At 38.2% G+C, this 19,260-nt stretch overlaps 1 non-coding gene across 1 annotated transcript; it reads right to left on the bottom strand.

Annotated features, from left to right (window-relative positions):
• Nucleotides 1-512: 512 nt before the first annotated feature.
• LOC132305900 (small nucleolar RNA R71) lies at nucleotides 513-618 on the bottom strand. The gene has a single exon (XR_009481738.1). It is a non-coding gene; the product is annotated as a small nucleolar RNA R71 (small nucleolar RNA).
• Nucleotides 619-19,260: the final 18,642 nt, after the last annotated feature.

Here is a 19,260-nt window from a genome sequence, read left to right as displayed (position 1 = left end):
CCTTTAGTGCATGATCCTAAGATAGAGAGAACTCTTAGTTAATTAAGAAAACTTTAAAAACATTTGAATTCTATAGGAAGTTCCTCTGATAACATGGTTGATAATCGTGATGCACTGGGTAATGGCAATGGTAATGGAGGACGGGTTCCATTTATTCCTCTACAACCACAATTGAGGGACCATTTCATTCCTACCGCATACACTTCTCCTTCCTGCTTTGTATTTCCGGATGCTGATGCAACCCATTTTGAGATCAAGCCTGCTATGATCCAAATGCTTCCCACCTTCCAAGGGTTTGCAATAGAGGATCCTTATAAGCACTTGGATGTATTCTTGGAATTGTGTTTCACTACCAAGTTGACCACTCTTACCAATGATTCATTCAAGATGCGAATTTTCCAATTCTCTCTCAAGAACTTGGTTACATTCCCTTCCACCAAATTCCATATCTACCTAGGAGATGTTGCGACAAGAGTTCTTGAAAAAGTACTACACTGTAGGTAAAACCACACAAATGAGAAGAGAAATCATGGCATTTTCCCAAATCCCGGGAGAACAGTTCCATAATGCATGGGAAAGATATAATGATCTTCTAAGAAAATGTCCACACCATGATATTGCTAAATGGCACTTAATACAGATTTTTTATGATAGTCTTTCTAATTCTTATAGGAACATGGTTAATGCATCCAGTAATAGAGCTTTTCTGCGTAAGAGTTCGGCTGACACTTGGGAACTGTTTGAGGCCCTAAGTGAAAATTCATTGTAGCATGCTTCTTCCTCTAGGTCTAGGTCTACACCTAGAATCCATAAGGTTGAAAATCTTTATGAAGTAGAGAAATCTAGAGAGCTGTCCACTCAAATAGAGGTGTTGAATCAAAAGTTTGACAAAGTCTTATCAGCTGTCAGTGCTCTTAGTTCTATTCAGCACTCCTCTTTGCCAAAGGAGATGTGTTCAATCTGTACAAATCCATCACACCTTGCTGATACTTATTCATTCAGGGGACAACTTTCTAAAACTCACTAAGAGCAAGCCAATGCAGCATTCTCCAGTCAAGGGCACAATCCATATTCCAATACCTATAACCCTGATTGGAGATATAATCCCAATCTATCATGGCGGAATCAGAGCCAAGGTAATATTGTTCCCCAATCTCAGGGACAGTACCAAAATTCATCCAATCATTTGCCCCAAAATAATCCTTTCAATCAATCTCCTATATATTTTCTACCACAACTTAGGAATCAAGCTAATCTAGCTCTTCTACCTACTCCTCCTGAGTATTCGTCTATTTTTGAAGAACAAGTACTAAGTACTCTTGCTAAAGTTAAAGCAAACACCAAACTTCTGCATACTCATTCTCAAGCCATAGCCAAGCTAGAGGCTCAAGGTGGGCAAATTAGAAGTACTATATCTCGTAAAGAGGAAGGAAAGCTGCCTAGTCAGTCAGTGGCTAACCCTAAAGGGCAAACTTACATGATTAATGACACTAATCCTTCAAGTAGTCATTATGAGCAAGTTCAGGCCATCACCACTTTGAGTAGTGGAAAAATCATTGATAATTAAGTTGAAAAAGGACAGGAAGAAAAAGAGAGGCTTAGGGTTCCCATTGTTCCAATCATTCCAAATCCACATTCTATAGATGATTCCACAAATCCTAATCCATTAAGTTCCAAAGGAGTTGAAGGTAGAGTCACTTCTTCATCTGCTCCTAACCTTGAGACAGCTTATGAGCCAAAAATGCCTTATCCTAAATGTCTCAAGGACCCCTCCTACTTTGGTAAGCAAGGGGAGAAAATTCAAGACATGATGGAGGTCTTCAAATAAGTTAAAGTTAATATTCCCTTCCTTGAAGCCATCAAACAAATCCCAACCTATGCCAAATTTCTAAAAAACTTATGCACCCAAAAAAGAAAATCAAAAAGCTAAGTCTCTAAAAAAATCTATCTCACTGAACAAGTCAGTGCAATCATTTAGCACAACACTCCTTTTAAGTTTAAAGATCCTGGTGCTCCTACCATTTCGTGCACCATTGGAAATAATGTGATAGACAGATTACTTCTTGATCTTAGAGCGAGTGTTAATCTTCTTCCTTACTCTATGTATGAGCAATTAGGCTTGGGAGAGCTTAAACCTACGTCAATGGTGTTGCAACTTGCTGATCGATTTATGAAGCAACCACGTGGGGTCATTAAAGATGTTCTTATTAAAGTGAATAAGTTCTATTTTCTGATTGACTTTCTTGTCCTGGATACAGAACATTTCCATGATCGCAATCGATGTACTCCTGTGATCCTTGGTTATCCATTTTTAGCTACAGCAAATGCCAACATTAACTATAGAACTGGGGCTATGGATGTTTCTTTTGGGAACATGAAGCTCAAATTAAACATCTTCAATGCCACTCCATATTCCTCTAAGAAAGATGAGTGCTTCTTTCTTGATGTCATTGATGAGGATTCAGTTACCATCTTTTCAACAAAAGATTCTCCTCCTTTGATTTCGAGTCCTCCTTGTCCTTCTTATGAGTCATCTCACAAACTTGAGCCTAAGCCACCACTGGATAAGCTTGAGTATTCTTTCTTGGGTCTTGATAGAACCACATTGGTTTCTCCTATTTTGAATTTCATAATCACTCATACGACTGATTTTGGGATGAGGGAGGTAGTTGAATTGTTAGATGCAGGCTAGGGAGTGGTGTATTGTCAAGCTAACGACGTTAAACTTAGCATGTTGTCGAGCTATCGACGTTAAACTTAGCACTTGTAGATTTGTATTTTAGTTTGATTTGATTTATTTTCTTTTTCTTTAGTTTATTGTGTTTTCTAGGTTTTTAGTTTATTTTATTTTTAAATTAGGTTAGTTTAGGAAAAAAAAAAAAAAAAAAGAAGAAAAAGATTGACTTGTGCATGATATATATCTGTTTTACTCAATATGTTTCATACTCTGATGTGTGTACTGTGGAGTGTGATTGTTTTGTCAGGTGCAAAGGATTAAGTTTGGGGGTGAGGTGACAATTTCATCCTTTGTAATATAATTCATGATCTTGTTAATTCTGCATATTTGGTAATATTTTTCTATCTCTACATCTGTATTCACACATTAAGAACAATGTGCATCTTATGTTTGGGGGTAAGGTAATGCCTTTTTAAATTTTGTTGTTGATATATTGTGCACAAGAGGATGCAATTTAACTGTTTAAGCATAATTTTGAGTCTGTTGATTATTGTGATGTCCATATGCAGTCTGATATTGGTTAAAGATGGCTTGTATGCCAAATTCATGTTAAAAGGGAATTTTTGAAATTTTTTGAAATTTTTTGGTGGTCTGTGGTCCACTTTGTCAGGATAATTATTGTTTGATGATTGAGATTTCTAAAATACTTCACTTTGCACATATTCATACTTACATGAATTCTGTGGGGTATAAACTGGAAGTCTTGTTTTGTTTTGTGATAGACTAAGATGAACAGGTGAATTTGATGATTTTGATAACCAAGGTATAATATATATATATATATATATATATATATATATATATATATATAAAGGAAAGAAAGAATTGGTATGCATGCAATAAATGAAAATATTCTTCACCAATGAAAAAAAAATTTTGAAAAAAAAAAAAAAAAAAAAAGTGAAGAAAAGAAGTAGAAAAGGGTCAAGTTCAGGTCTATACCTAATACCCTAAACCATCTAGTTTAGGAGTCATTGGCTCAATACTTGTTACATAAGGGGTTTACGTTGCCTAAATTACTTGAACAATTAGGTTCGGAGGGGTTCTTTATCACTTAATGCCCTAAAACCGTCTGGTTTGGGAGTCATTGGCTGAAAGTTTGTTACATGGGTGATTTAGAAAGCTTAATAGACCTGAGCATTGCACAGTATCCTTTTTGAAAAATGCATGCCTAAAGAAAATAGAAAAAAATAAATGCTTTGGGAGTTGGAGTTTCAAAAGTTTGCCTGTGTATTAAGGAATAGCAAGGAATAAATGCAAGTATGGACAGTAAGATACACGTTGAATTATAGGATCACTTTTAAAAAGTGTTTTGGAGATTAAGATTATTGAATGAATGATTAAACTGATATATGGGGACTATGACTGCTAAATTGAAATTGGAAGTTGAAAGTTTTTATGATTACATGATTGGCTATACTTGCTGTATTTGACTGATTACTGAACTGTAGGTATAATATGATTTGAAAATAGGCTTAAATGAGCTTGCTATGCAATTAAGGCACTGATTTAAGAAGTTTATGGGTATCTTCACTAAAAACCTTCATGAGACTACAATTCGTCCACTAGGGGTAACCTAGGGGTTCAAAGGCTTGCTGCATAGGCTAAATGTAACCATGATTCCCACAAAAGCGGCTTTTTAGTTCTGTATTGCTAAGGGACTAGCAATATGTAAGTTTACGGGTGTGATGAGTGCTGAATATTTGCATATTCGAGCCCCTAAATATACGTATGTTAAGAACTAAAATGATACTTCTATCTATAGTTAGACTAATTTATATTTAATATGTGTTTACAGGTACTTTCCTAGAGAAATGGTTAAAACTGGGACTTTATGATGATATCGAAGCTTATAGAGTCATTGCCAATCATGCAGAGCAAGCCAAGAGCTTACATGGTGAAGTTTGGAAGAATTCAAGAACTAGAGCTCAAGCCCAAGTCTTAAGGCTCGAGCCTTGCAAGAAAAAAATAAGAAAACTCAACAAGGCATTGAAGCTCGAGCCTTGTACCTTAGAGCTCGAGCCCTAATAGAAGGTGCTCGAGCCTTACCTAAGGGTGCTAGAGCCTTGGCCCTCAAGCTTGAGCACAAGGCGTCGGAAGTTGAAAAGTTGATTTTAATTGAACAACTAAGTTCCCAAGTCTCATGCCTAACCTCAAGGATCGAGCACCATTACTTAAGGCTTAAGCCTTAAGTACCTAAAGCTCGAGCCTGGTACCTAGTGCTCGAGCCCATGAAGCTTGGATCTCGTAATGTTAAAAGATTTCAATCCCAAAAATATTCTAAGTGTTGAAGGAAAAGACGCTTCGGAAAATAGTTGAAGAAAATTGGCTAAGTGTCAAAGTGAAGATCGAGCACTATTCTTTAAAGCTTGAGCATGAATGCAGAAAAGCTCGAGCCTTGTTCCCAAAGCTCTAGCCTGAACCTCAAAGCTCGAGCCTGACTTCTTAAAGCTCGAGCTTTCTATGGCAGGTTAGATTTCAAGTTATAGGATTATTCCTTTTTGAGACGTACTTCACCCCAGATGGGCCAAATGACCTAAAAGCCCACCAGATCCTTATTTTCTTCTATGAAAGAAGGCGTAAGCCTTGATAGAAGAGGTTCGAAATTCCAAGTCCCTTTTACGGTGTTATTCTGAAAGCTGATAGTGTGGTGGCTTTCAGGGTTTCCATAACCTTAGAAGGTGAAGATCTTAAGAAAAGAAGTGTCGTTCGTGACGATGGAGACGACTACAGTACAAATAATATCTGACCTCATCATGAGTAGCTAATTCCTCTCTTAGGGCACTGATGTAACCCAATTGTTATTACCTTATCTTAGATATAACTGTTTATTTTCTATTCTCAACCTATCTTATTGGACGGTATCTGGCGGAGCCCTGCCGGACATGATAATAGAGGTCATATAATGGTGTTTCAACGTTTTTATAAAAGAATGTTTTCATAGTCTATGCTTAGGAAAGATGGATTATTTGGATTATAGTTAACTTAACTTTATAAAACATCTTTCTTTTAAACCTGACTTGAACGAATGTTATTGAGTTTAATTCATTTAAGATATAATTTGTTAAAACCCCAGAGTTGAAACAATTAACCATAATATGATGATTGTGGTGAAGTTAAAGCCCTAAGACCTCTCTTTCTCTGATCATTTTAGTTTAATTTTTTCTCTGATCATTTTAGTTTAATTTTAGTATTAATTTAAATTTAATTTCAATTGATAATCGTGACAACCAAATCAATCAATTCAATCAGTTACCTGTGGACCAATAGGAATTAATTAATGGCTAAACGTAAATTCTCATCTCCCTGTGGATTTGACACCTTCTCTATAGTATTATCCTATAAGGATTCGTCCTATTGCAAGTGGTTTAATTTTAATCGGTACACAAACCGACAACATGAAATTTAATTATCTATCATAAATTATCTTTAGTTGGTATAGACCATCTACCTAACATAAATTAACCTAAAGGTGTAGTATGGTCATCTTCCTTAAGTATAATCTATACAAATTCCCAATTAATATGCCAATATAACCATTTCATAAATTCATTCCCATTGTCACTATAGGAATATCAAGTGCATAATTGTGCCACTATGATTTCTAAGATAAGATGAGCATATCAACATAATTATGTATTCAAATGAAGATCACACACATTAATTCAATGTAAAAACACATCAATTCAATGTAATCAACTTCTAATTTATGAAATCAAATATACATAACATGAATCCCCAAATTAAAAAGATAATTACAATATGTTTACTTAGTCTAGGTTACATCAACTCCCTAGGAAGGGAGTTAGTTCCTCATGGACATGGCAGCAGCTTCAAGGATTGAAGAAAAAGAGGATTAATTCCACTCCAGCCCCATGAATAAAGAATAACACATGAACCCTAAGAAAATCCCCTCTCTCTGCAATATATTTTTTCAATGATAATAATGATAGCTAATACAAGCCTTTTGGCCCCTCAAAATCCCAAAATGGGTTGCCAAATAACCCCAACCCGTAGAAATTCAAATTCCCTAGTAAAAGGGAACAAACTTTGACTAAATCACAGTGGGCACCCGTAGGCTGGCGTCCGAACGCAAGGTGAACTGCATGGCGTCCGGACGTAGGATCTGGCATCTGGACGCCAAGTGATTAAATGCCTTAGCCCAAATGACTATATTGCATTTCGTCAGTTTTGGACCATTGAGTCCTTCTTCATCTAAATGTGTTGCTGAGAGTTTCTATAGGTACATTGGAACCTCTTTTCTTGACTAGCCCTAGATGTTGAAACGCATACTGCATTTGATCTTCAAAAACTCTTAAAGTCTTCTTTTTATTTCTTTTTGGAAAGTACACCTGAAAATAGACAAGAACACAAAAATGAACATAATCTATATACAAAGACCAAATAATGGACTTAACTTATGTAATTAAGGGCGCTTGAATATACAATATTTGGCGTTTATCATCTGTCTGTTGGGGTGGGCTGTCGACGGGGGGTAGGTAAGACGACAACGCCATCCTTAACCCATTGGGCAATTTTATTCTTGACCTCTTTAATTCAAATAAGGAAAGGTGGTGGCTCTTCGCCCGTAGGCTTGGACTGTGGAGTTTTGTCAAATCGCTTTCGAAGGCGGTCGTCAATGGCAGCTCTGGGCGCAGTTCAGCGATTGGACACCTTTGGAGCTTCAAATTTTGGGGCTCCGTACATAGGAATCGTATACTTAGCAGCGATGGGCTTGAGGTCCTTAAGATTTCTAGCTACAATCTTAAGTTCACTGAAGCTCGCGATTTTGAGATTGACTAGATGGAACTTATAGATTTGCCGTATGTACGGGATAATTTATTTAGCAGGTTCCATCTCTACGTGTAAGCATTTAACTAATTGATGATAAATCGTCATCAATACTCCAACAACATTAATTATTTCTCAAAAATGTCGTTATAAAATCAGGGAAGTAATTAAAATCATGAAGCAAAATTAATTTTCAAAAACGTATTAACACCATTCAAAAAGGTCAAGAATTGTACGGGATCGTCGGAGACAAATTGCACTGTACGATAACAATGTTGTGAATGTTTCGGGAGGCAAACTATATTGTACAAGAAGCAGGAATATGTGGTTTGGGAAGTCGTCGGAATGAAAATATGGGTTTGGTAGCTAAAGATGAAGGCAACACAGCTCCACCCCAGAGGTTAATTTATATATATGTTTAGGGTTTTATGAGTTTGTTTTTAAGAATAATTGATTTTTTTTCGTTGAGAAAACAATTTGCTTTTTCTGGATCATATTGAGAAACAATTACAATTTATTTTTAATTATTGTGGATGTGATAAAGCCACATCACCTAGTGTCAAATCCGGGTGGCCCCACAACATTATTACCCCGAGTAGGAAAGACAAAATGACAGTCTAGATTATAAAAGTTGGTCGAGGAGAACTTCAAACTGACTCGACCACGAATCGTCGATCGACGGGCCCAGAACCTCGAACTTACCCGACCAAAAATCGTCGATCGATGGGCCCAGAACCTCAAACCTACCTGACCACGAATCGTTGATCGAAGGGCCTAGAACCTCGATCCGACCCGACCACGAATCGTTGATCGACGAGCCTAGAACCTCAATCTGACCCATCCATGAATCATTGATCAATGGACTACGAGCCTTAATCTAGCCCAGCTATAAATCAAAATAAAGAGTAGATGGAAGGATTTTTCATTATTAGGGGAATGCAGAGGGGACTTTGGAATGGAGGATAGAAAACTAGTCAAGTCTTACAAAGACAAGACCCAATTCAAGGACCAGAGTGAGAGATAATCGGAGTAAGTATCGAAACCGTTACGCCTAGTCCTAGCTGGGTCATTTAAGGATAAGCGTTACACTTGATAAATGGGACCTGAAGGATAGGGATTAAGGCAACGTGACCTTTAAAAGAGCATGGGCCCTACCCTATTTAGAAGGAGGCCCAATAAGTGCCTCATAAATGACCTAAGGCTATAAAAGGAAGGAATGAAAAAGATTAAAGGCAGGCTCTTCAGACCATACACTCTAGGCGGCATCTCTCCTACCATCGCTTCAGTCCTTACTTTGGGCTAGTTTTCTCCCCCTTCCTCAGTTCTTCTGTTTTCCTTACATTATTTTAAATGATATATCCCAGGTCCTTTGACTATTCAACTATATTTGAGGAACAGGTATCTACATTTGGCGACTCCGCTGGGGAATATCCTAGTAAGGAGATGAATCCAGAAGAAACCCATCCACCACCGGCACAGGCAAAGTATCCGCCATCGGAGCCACCAGTGCCAGAGCTACCAGTGCCAGATCTCGCTCCTCAAGGTTGAGGCACAGATCTAGCATAAATGCCATCTTAAAGACAATGCAGAGCATCAACCATCAATTGATGACCCGAATGGAGAAGTTCGAGGAAGCCCTCCACGCTCTTGACAAAAGGTTTCCAACTACATTGACTACAGATCGGACAAAATTGACCCCACCTAATCAGATGGCACTTGAAGCCACTACCCCAGCTGGCACACATCTCCCTTCACAGAATGAGCAGCCGGTCATGACACAATCACCAATGGGTCAAGTCGCCAACAGGAATCTACTCTTGTAACCTACTCCGGAACCTTACAACCCTACACTATAGGCAACTCCTGGAGCCTCTCACACTTTCCCTTCTAAGGGAAAAGAATCTATGTTTTACTCCCCACCCACCTACGCACAAGCCAACCCTAAAACACCACTCACTTTCCCTTCTCATTCTTACTCTGCCCCAAAAAAGGTTTTGACGTGTTCCGAAGTTTTTGACTTCTTCAAAAAGAGTACTCCAGCCTCTAGGGCCTTGGATTTTAGCAGTGAACCACCCTACCCTTAAGCCATCGCACAGACCCCTTACCTACAAGGATATTTGGTCCCTAAATTTCCATAGTTCAATGGCAAAACTGGTGATCGATGGGAGCATGTCATGCGTTTTGTTGAAGCCTTAGGGCATTTTAGCGACAATCATATGGTCTGACTACGGGAATTTTCTAAATCCTTAACAGATCGTGCATACCATTGGTATCTCAACCTCGAGCCTGACTCAATCAGCACTTGGGAGCAACTAAAAGACTACTTCCTCACCAAGTTCTTCCAAGCTGAAGAACGTGTCACCACTCTCTCTTTCACCAAAGAAATCCAAGAAGACAATGAGGATGTCCTCACCTTCATCATCCGCTTCAGGGATCGCGCAGGTGATTGTTTTGAAAGCAGTAATGAGATGGATTTAGTTAATATTTGTATCTAGGGCATGCTAATAAGTGCTTAAATGTTGCACATTTCAGCACCTCAGCGAGGGTATTTTAGTCCTTGCATCTATCTTACTTTCATGTTTTAGTTCTAATATATATTTTTGTCAATTTTAGGGCAATAAAGTTTAAACGGATTTAAATTAGTCCATTATGGCAATTTTTGGAGTCAAGCGAAGACAATCGGAAAAAGCTTAGAAAATGGCAAAAAGAGGCCGCAACCCTTTGCTCATATAGTGTGCTTATTCTTCAAAAGTGATCAATCTCGGGCCTTTGATGATGTTCCCAAAGATGAAGAAGCAAACCAATTAGCCCGAGGCCAAAATGGAGTTAAATAAGGCTTAAAGGAAATTTCCAACTCTGGGGGATCGATCCCCCACTATTCACAGAACTAAAAATACCCTTGGGGGATCGATCCCCAAGGCTGTAGGATCGATCCCCCAGCACCTGACAGCATTACGGGATTTTCTTATTTTGGGCTTATTTTTGTAACTTATGGGCTTTAATAGGGTTTATTACTTAAGGCCCAGTGAGCCATTAGTTTAGGGTTAGTTATTATTTTATTTAGGAGAGTTTTATTGGAATTAATTATTAAGTTTTATTTTCTGTACCGAGATATCGATGTTCTCTCTGGAAAAAGCGAAAGAAGGAGAAAGCTAGGGTTGGAAGAACATTTTACGGAGGCTCTGTCTACAATTGAAGGAAGAAGAAGAAGGAGCCAAAAGATGGGGAATGGGCTTGTTGACACCATGATCATCTCCTCCATGAGCTAGTTCTTTATTTAGGGCTTGGATGAGCCCTAAGTTCATGTAACCTAAACCTTTGTATTTCTTTTCTTGGGGAATTAATATGTTGTAATTAACTGTATGGCCTTGTGATTTCTTTATATATACATGCTTGATTTGAAAAATTAGGGCTTGTATTGATAAATTCTTCCATTAAAATCTCTAGTTGATTGTATGTCTATATATGATTAATTAGGTATTTTAGTCTTCATTAGATGATTGAAAATTAATTCTTCCATTGATTCTATATGAAAATTGCATGTCTATGTGTGATTGATTTAGAATTATACTTTACACTAGATACTTCTTTTAGTTGTGTTTAGTGATGGCCATGGCATGATACTTAGTTGATACAATTGTCAATTAATTTGATGGATAAAGGCTTAATCTTGATGGGTTGTTCTACAAATTAGCTCATTGTCATTAGTTAACTGTAGTAAAGTAGGCAATTTGTGCTTGATTATGTTAATTCATACTTCTAATTACAATTAGCATTATCTTCTTGAATGATGTGTGCTCTTATCAGATACATTTGTGAATGCGTATGGTGGGTTATGACGTAGTTTTGAATGGGTTCTACACTTTAGTTTAATTGTAATTAGGTAGATAATTCATTTTTGATGTTGATAATCTATGCTTACAATTGTGATTTGTGATGATAATGTGACCACATCTATAATTACACTAATGAATTCCCCATTAATTGAAAGTATATGGTTAATTGCATGAGCTTAGTGGTGAATCCTAACCCTAAGACTCTCTTCCTATCTCTTTAATTCTTAGTTTAATTTAATTTAATTTACTTGCAATGTCATTTCCATTTCCATGCTTTCAATTGAACTCTAGTTTAATTATTCACCAAAATCTTTTTCTCTCAAACTCTCTCTCTCTCTCTATTTCTCTCTTTCCCAATCTAATTAACTTTAAAACCAAGTTTAATCCCAACACGTGTTCAATCCCTTGGGACGATCCCTACTCGCTTCATACTACATAGTTTAAGTGTCTAGCGGTTTATAAATGTAAACTATGATGCCCGTTTGATATCATTTCAAAAACCAAAGTGTTGTGGATTATTTTGTGCATACGCTAGGGTCGCATCACATGCCACATTGTTTGGCCACAAAAATTCTGTGCATTCCACGTATAAGGTGAAAGGCAGGATTCGCTAAAGCTTTGTTTGGTTAGGTGAAAACAGATAGAAAAGAAAGGAAAGAGAAAATTTTAAAATTTTTTTAAAGTTTGGATAGATAGAAAGAGAAAACTAATGAAAATTTTGTTTCTATACTTGTCTATTTTCTCTCAAAACTTTTCATGGAAATAATTTTTTCGCATGAAATATTTGCCTTTTTATTTGACATTCCTATTTTACCCAATAGTGAAAAAAAAATTTGACGGGTACGGGCGGCCGTTCGTACATGCCAAAATTGATGTGGTGAATGTGCGGTTCAAGAAAAGCCTTTTTGGTCAAATTTAAATTTATAAAAACCACTACCACCACTACTACTAACGTTGCAAGAGTGAGTAGGGATCGTCCCAAGGGATTATGAGGATCGAGCAATGTCGTGGAATCACAATTAGGGCTAGTAGGTCGAGTGATCAAACAATTGGTTGGTTGGTTGATTAAAGAGCAACTAAATTAAACTAAGTAATAGCAAAAGAGTGCAATTAAGAGTAAGTAAGAAAGAGAGAGAGATCTTGGGGTTTAGAGATCACCACCAAGTAATGCATTTCTATATTATTTACAAGTGATTAATGAGGGCAAATGGTGTGTTGCAATATTGGTGTGTGTGAATTTGGTTGATTCAACAAGCAAGGATGACTAGTTAAGCATGTATTGTCTAAACATCGTGTGAAAGGCACAATATATCTAAGCAATGAAGCATATATTGTCTAAACAACATGTGAAAGGCACAATAAATCAAAACAAGTCATTAATCATTTCATTAAGCTCACAATCCAAATACAACCCAAGGATAGAGACATATGCTAATTGCATTCAAAAGCTTGGATCATTAAACAACAAGCATAGATTATCCTCCCATTTAACACTACACTACAACTACACTACATCTACAGTACTAACATGAAAATAAACTAAGGGAGAGGCACAATCCATCAAGAGATAAGCATGAACCATCAAGAGAATCACAAAAGCATTCTTTTAAGCACAATGTTTTGACAATCTCCAAATCTATAGCATCAATACACATAGACATGTATCAATAACACAAAATCTAGAGACAAGCACATGAATATCTATTCTAGCATACATAGACATATGAATAGAATGAAATGACCAATTGGAAGCATTAAACTACATAAATCATTGAATAAACAAGATTTATATAATCAAAGTGTCAAAACATCAATTACAACACTAATCCCTCAATAATACACAAGATTAAAATATAGAAAGCATGCTTGGGGCTAACTCTAGCCCCAAGAGGATGTCTAGCCACTCATGGTGATGATGCTCCAACCCTCAAGGGCTAATTCCATGGTTGAAATATGCTCCTTGTTGATGAAGAGTCTCCAATGGTGTCTCTAGCCTCCTCCTTCTCTAACATTCCTCTCCAAGAGATGATATGAAAATAATGTTGGCTTTTTTTTTGTAAAAGCAATCTTATCCTTAGATAGGTAGGTCAAAATGACACCCAAAATGAGCTGGGGCCGTGCACACAATATTCCCTAATGATTGGATAAAGGACAACTTTCAATGAGATGGAATTTTAACTTTTTCGTACTGGAGGAAGTTCGATCGATCGAACCTTGAACTTGGATCGATCGAAAGTAAGTGAGATCGATCAAACTTAGGCTGGATCGATCTAACTGGCTGAGCTTTTTGGAAAAAGACAAATCCGAGATGTTTATGAGGGATATTTATGGGAAAGGACAAAAGTGGTTAGTGGGTGGTACAGCTGTGGATAGGATCAATCATTTGTATAAGGACAAAAGTGTTCGATCGATCGAAGGATGGTGTTGGATCGATCGAACTTTTGGAACTTTATGCTTTTGGGTCAAGGCTTGGATCTATTTTGAAGTGCTGAGATTGATCATTGTTCGATCGATCGAACCTTAAACTTGGATCGATCGAACTTTGCTGCTTGCCACCTTTGGCTTCATTTGCTTCTTTCTTTCTCCACTTTGCTCCTTTCTTTGATTAATCCCAGAATTGCTTCAATTAAGCTCTTATTTGGCTGAGTTAGCTTATTTTCGGGATAAGTTCTTGAAAAATGAAATAATACGAAATCAATCTCAAAAGGTAAAGTAAGATAGATAAAGGTACTAGAATGCCTAAGCTTAAGGGGTTTAAATACGCATTTTTCAGTACTCATCACACCCCCAAACTTAAATATTGCTAGTCCCTAGCAATGAACTAGAAAGTAAAGGAATGAAATAAACAACTATACGAGTATGAATCTAGAAAATAATAAATAGATAACGCCACTTTCGTAGGGAACACGATTGCACTTAGCATATGCAACAAGCCTTTTAAACCCCTAGGTTACCCCTAGTGGACGAGTGAAGTCTGGTGAGGGTTTCCAGAAATGGTACCCACAAACATTAAGCTCATTCTTTCAAAAGAGGCACCAATATTGCAAACAAGCATTGGGAGAAAACTACCTCAAGTATGCAATTTTTCAACCCTTTCTAAGCAATCTCCCAAAATTTCAACATCAAGCAAGTAAGTATGGTCTTCCACACATCAAGAAAATGATCATGCAAATCAAAACAACTCTAGAATCCTTTTGAGTGGACCAGCATCAAATGTGTTGCTATCTAAGCCAACTAAAGAATTAATCACATTCTTACCCTCAAACTAGCACACAAATCTAGTACCGATCATCAAGACAAAAAGTTGACCTTTTATTAAAGCTTATTGTTCTAGGTGCACTTATTATTTTCACTCGATTTTTATTTATTTATTTATTTATTTTTATAAAGGATCAAAAATGGAAGCATAGTTTAATGTGTTGATCTATTAAGCTTTCTAGCGATTCATGAGGTCGAGCGTTAGGTCAATGACTCCCAAACCAGACGGCTTTAGGGCATTAGGTATTCAAATACCCCAACAGACTTACAAGCTCAAATTAACTAGGCTACAAATCAAGACAACAACCATCTAATCATTTCCTACTTCTTACCTTTTTGGGAGAACTCCTCACTTTTTTTCTTTTTTTTTTTTAATACAATTATTAACCTAGAGTTTGGGTCCTCCACCTTTCGGCGCGAGAAGTTCAGTGTTTTATGAGGCTAGAATCCCGGCTACTTAGTGAAAAGGGGTTGTTATCCACCTTTATCAAGAATGAAAGCTTTCAATGCACTACTAGCTCAATTGGGATATAACCAATTCAATAATTAACAAAGCATATACCCCACAAATGAATGCTAGTGTGCGTCGGTGCTAGTGTAGAAGATTAGAATGAATCTCAAAAAAATCACAAAATCAAGATGATGTGGACCACAAGTGCAAACAAGATATCAATCTTTCGAAAAATTTACTCCTAAATGGCATTCATAAGGCATACAAGGAGTATTAAACTCTCAAGTCAAGCAATTTTTAAATTTTAACCAATATAGTCCTCAAAAGATCAAAATCATAGCTAGATATGGACCAATCATAGAAATATCCCTCAAATACACAAGTCATGCTAAAAATTTGAATTTAAAACTAACACTGCAGAGCACCATTCCCTCCAAACTTAAATTACACAATGTCCTCAATGTGCAAAGAGAACAAAGGAAAGAGTATACCAGTGCAACTAAGCAAGAATGATCGGGACTGAAGTATCCGAAGTGGGTGGCATGGCCCCGCCAAACTTGGGATGAACTGTGGTCCAGAAAATTGGCACTTGGATAAACTTATCAGATAACAAAATGGGATAATCAGTGCACAGTGGTCATGCAAGTGTTAATGGGATAAACAGATAACGAAATGAGAAAGGTATAAGGGTGGTCCTAGAAATTGGGTAGCACTCTCTCACTGAAGTCATTGTGATGCACCTGATGGAGTCAAACATATAGATATGAGAATACAATCATATGACATCCATAGCAAAAATAGATATATAAAATAGAGAAAGTGTAGGTACAACAAAAATATTAAAGCCGACAGACCGGCTGTAAAAATAATACAGTGATAGTAATAAAGTATCAAAAGGAGAGAGGGATCATAAGATGGAAAGGACTGGGAGCTCAGGAAGATGAGGTAGGACGGGTAAGTCTGGCTCCGCGGATGTCTCTGGATAAATCTCTGAACATGGTCGCGACATCCGTGCGGAAGGCAGCAAACTCAGCTCTGTGGGCTGTGAGGTCAGCTTGGATGGTAACAACAACATCCTCGAGCGTCTGCAGACGTACTCCAAAGCCGGGGGTCATATCTGGAGTCTCAGGTATAGATGAATCAGAAGAAAGCTCCTGAGTCTGCTCCTGCTCATGAATGGGCGACCTGGCTGGAGAGTCCTGCTCTGCATCGTCTGCAGGGCGCTCTAAGTCGATGTCTAAATGCTCGGCAGCTGGATCGACTGGTGCGTCGTCCGCTGTGGGATGTGCTGCTGTTGCCTCTGCCTGTACCTGTGCCTCCTCTAGCTCCAACTCTGCTGCAGCCAGTACCACGTGGTCCTGCAACCTGGTAATAAGGGAGCGGTAGGTTTTGTTCCAGTCCTTCCTGAGGAAGTGACAGGAACCTCTCTCGGGGTGCTCCCGAGGATGGATGGGATAGTGCTGGTCAATAAGAATCTAGGTGATGAGGTGGATGAAAGGAAGAGACTTAGCCCGTCCGGGCATCTCCTTGCTAATGTACTCGTCATACAGCTTCCTCATCACGCTCCAGATGAGCGCGGGAATGGACACCCAGTGCCCGGTGTAGAAAGACTAAAGGGCTGTCAGATAATCGCCCCTCCTCTGAATCTTTTGCCCCGCCATATAAATATTCCGGTAAAGGACGGAATCAGTAAACTATAGGTCGTCTGGAAGGTATGTCCGGGTGATGAAAGTTTCGCCACTGGCATGGTGACCTGTGAGGGAAGCTGCCATGTCGGCATATAAAGGCCTGAATAGCCTCGGATATGTGTCCTGAAGCTCTGGAAGACATCTGTGTGGACAGTGGCAAGAGCGGGCTAAAGTGTCCACTGTAATGGTGATCGGATGGCCATCGATAGAAGTGACCATCTCGGCTGTGGTACGCGGCAATGGTTGGAGGTTCTAGTAGAACAACCAAACCAGCTGTGGGTAGACCGGCTCTGTAACGGGGGCAAGAATAGCGGCTAGGCCCCTCTGAATAATATCCTGGTAGGCGGATCGGGTCAACACCGATCGAGAGAAGAAGGCCGTGTCAAACTCTGACTCATGGTCGAGTGTCATGTGTGCATATCGAGGCGTGGGCCTATCATACCGTAAATGAGCTGGCTGAGTAGGCTGAGCTGTAGAAGTGGATGGTGTGTAGTCATCCTTAGGCTTATGAGATGGTGACTGAGGCGGGGTAACCTATGCTAGCTCCCGCTGTGCAATAGAGGGCTCTGTGGGCTCCTCTGTCCGTGGCCTAGTATGGCGGGTGGGCCCGTGTTGCCTGTTGGCAACGTTCTTCCTCTTTACCATGGCCTGCAAAAAGAAAAACAAAAACTTGCAATGGGAGTTAGTGCCAGAATAAGAAATTTAAAAGCACGAAATAGAATCATATATGTTAAGTAAATTAGACAAAACAACTATGACATGAATCTATGTAAGTGATAGAATATGAAACATGCTAAACAATGTAAGTATGAAATGCATCCAATGTGGAATATCACACGCATTGGGCATAGATATGATAGCATGAACATAGGATATGATGAATAAAGTGTGTGTATGAGATCTGTGAAATTCGATCGATCATAAAAGAAGTGAGATCGATCACAAAAGTTGGATCGATCGAAAGTAAGTGAGATCGATCTCACTACTTCGATCAATCTAAGACATGAGTTCGATCGATCTCTCAAGATCGATCGGAGATACTAGTTCGATGGATCGAACTGTGCGACGATGAAAACCCAAAAGTCATAGATCAGTGACCTTGGAAACATGGGGCCCACACGAATGTGTTCGTGGGCCCTTCAACACAACAATTCAACAATTTCTAACACCCAATCATGGCCCATCCTTCCAAATCGAATCAAAATACAAAAATATATATGCATATATACGAATATATACAAATGTTCTTCAAGCTTTAACCATGGAGGATTTGATCATGAAAATGACATGGATTCGGCATATAAAGCATAGAAACATGATATTGAAGCTTGCAATCAACTATGGTGCTTCGGATCTAACCTCAACCGAAGAGAGAAGTGGATACGAAGAGGGGGTGAGATCCGAAATGCAAGAGAGAGAAAGAGAGTCAAAGCTCACTGTGTTTCGCCGGAAAACACGCCGGAGATGATGAAAATGGTTGAGGCTCACAGCGGCGCAGAGAGGGAGTGAGGGATAGGGTTTGAGAGGGTTGGATCGATCTAAGGTATCGATCTAAAAACCCTCAGTTCTATTTTTAAAAACATTCCCGACAGAGTTCGATTGATCGAACTCAAATGTGATCGATCGAACTTTGATGAACTCTATTCAAAGGTTTTTTTTTTTTTTTTTTTTTTTTGAATAAACACTTAATAATTAAAAATTAATTAAGATATTTTGGGATTTTTGAAAATGTAATAAAATAAAGTGAAACAAAATAAAATAATAAAAAAATAAAAATGAAAATATTTTTGGATTTTTGAAAATTTGAAAAGTCAAAATAAAGTTAAAATAGTGAAATGAAGATTGAGATCGATCGAAACAAGTGTTCGATCGATTAGACAGAGAGCAAAAATATACAGGTTTTTGGTTCAAAAATTTGGCTAAGTGTTGGAACATGAGATCGATTGAATTGGGAAGTTGGATCGATCAAAGAACTTTCAGATCGATCTTGGAATGTTTCGAACGATCAGACAGAGAGCTGAAATATGCAGGTTGATGCAAGCTTAAATTTTTTCTAAGTGTTGACTCATGAGATCGATCGAATTTGGAAGTTGGATCGATCGAAGGTCTCTTGATCGATCTTGGAGTTGGTTCGAACGATGGGACAGAGAGGTGATTTGGATGCAGGTTTCTGCAGGTTAAAAAATTTTCTAAGTGTTGGATGCAGAGAAGAGTTCGATCGATCGAACTCAAGTTTGAGATCGATCGAACTTTACAGAATGCTCAATAATTACATGAAAGCTTATGCAATCCTCACCAAAGTTCCTTGAAATGCATATGAACCAAAAACAAGTATCTAGACTTCGCAAGAAATGAAATGAAAGATAGAAATGGGGAAGGAATAGGGTTTTGACACCCTACGAATGCTTTCGCTAGTCTTTAACGTCTCTAGCAAGACATTGGGCTCTTTTAGCCCGGATCAAAGATCTTATAATGCATCCCCTCCTTGTTGGGGTGATA

The sequence above is a fragment of the Cornus florida genome, unplaced genomic scaffold (assembly GCF_030987335.1).
Source record: "Cornus florida cultivar Cherokee Brave unplaced genomic scaffold, ASM3098733v1 CherokeeBrave_3.0.0_Hap2_Chr04, whole genome shotgun sequence".
Classification (NCBI taxonomy): Eukaryota; Viridiplantae; Streptophyta; class Magnoliopsida; order Cornales; family Cornaceae; genus Cornus; species Cornus florida.
This window is presented reverse-complemented; position numbering and strand designations above follow the sequence as displayed.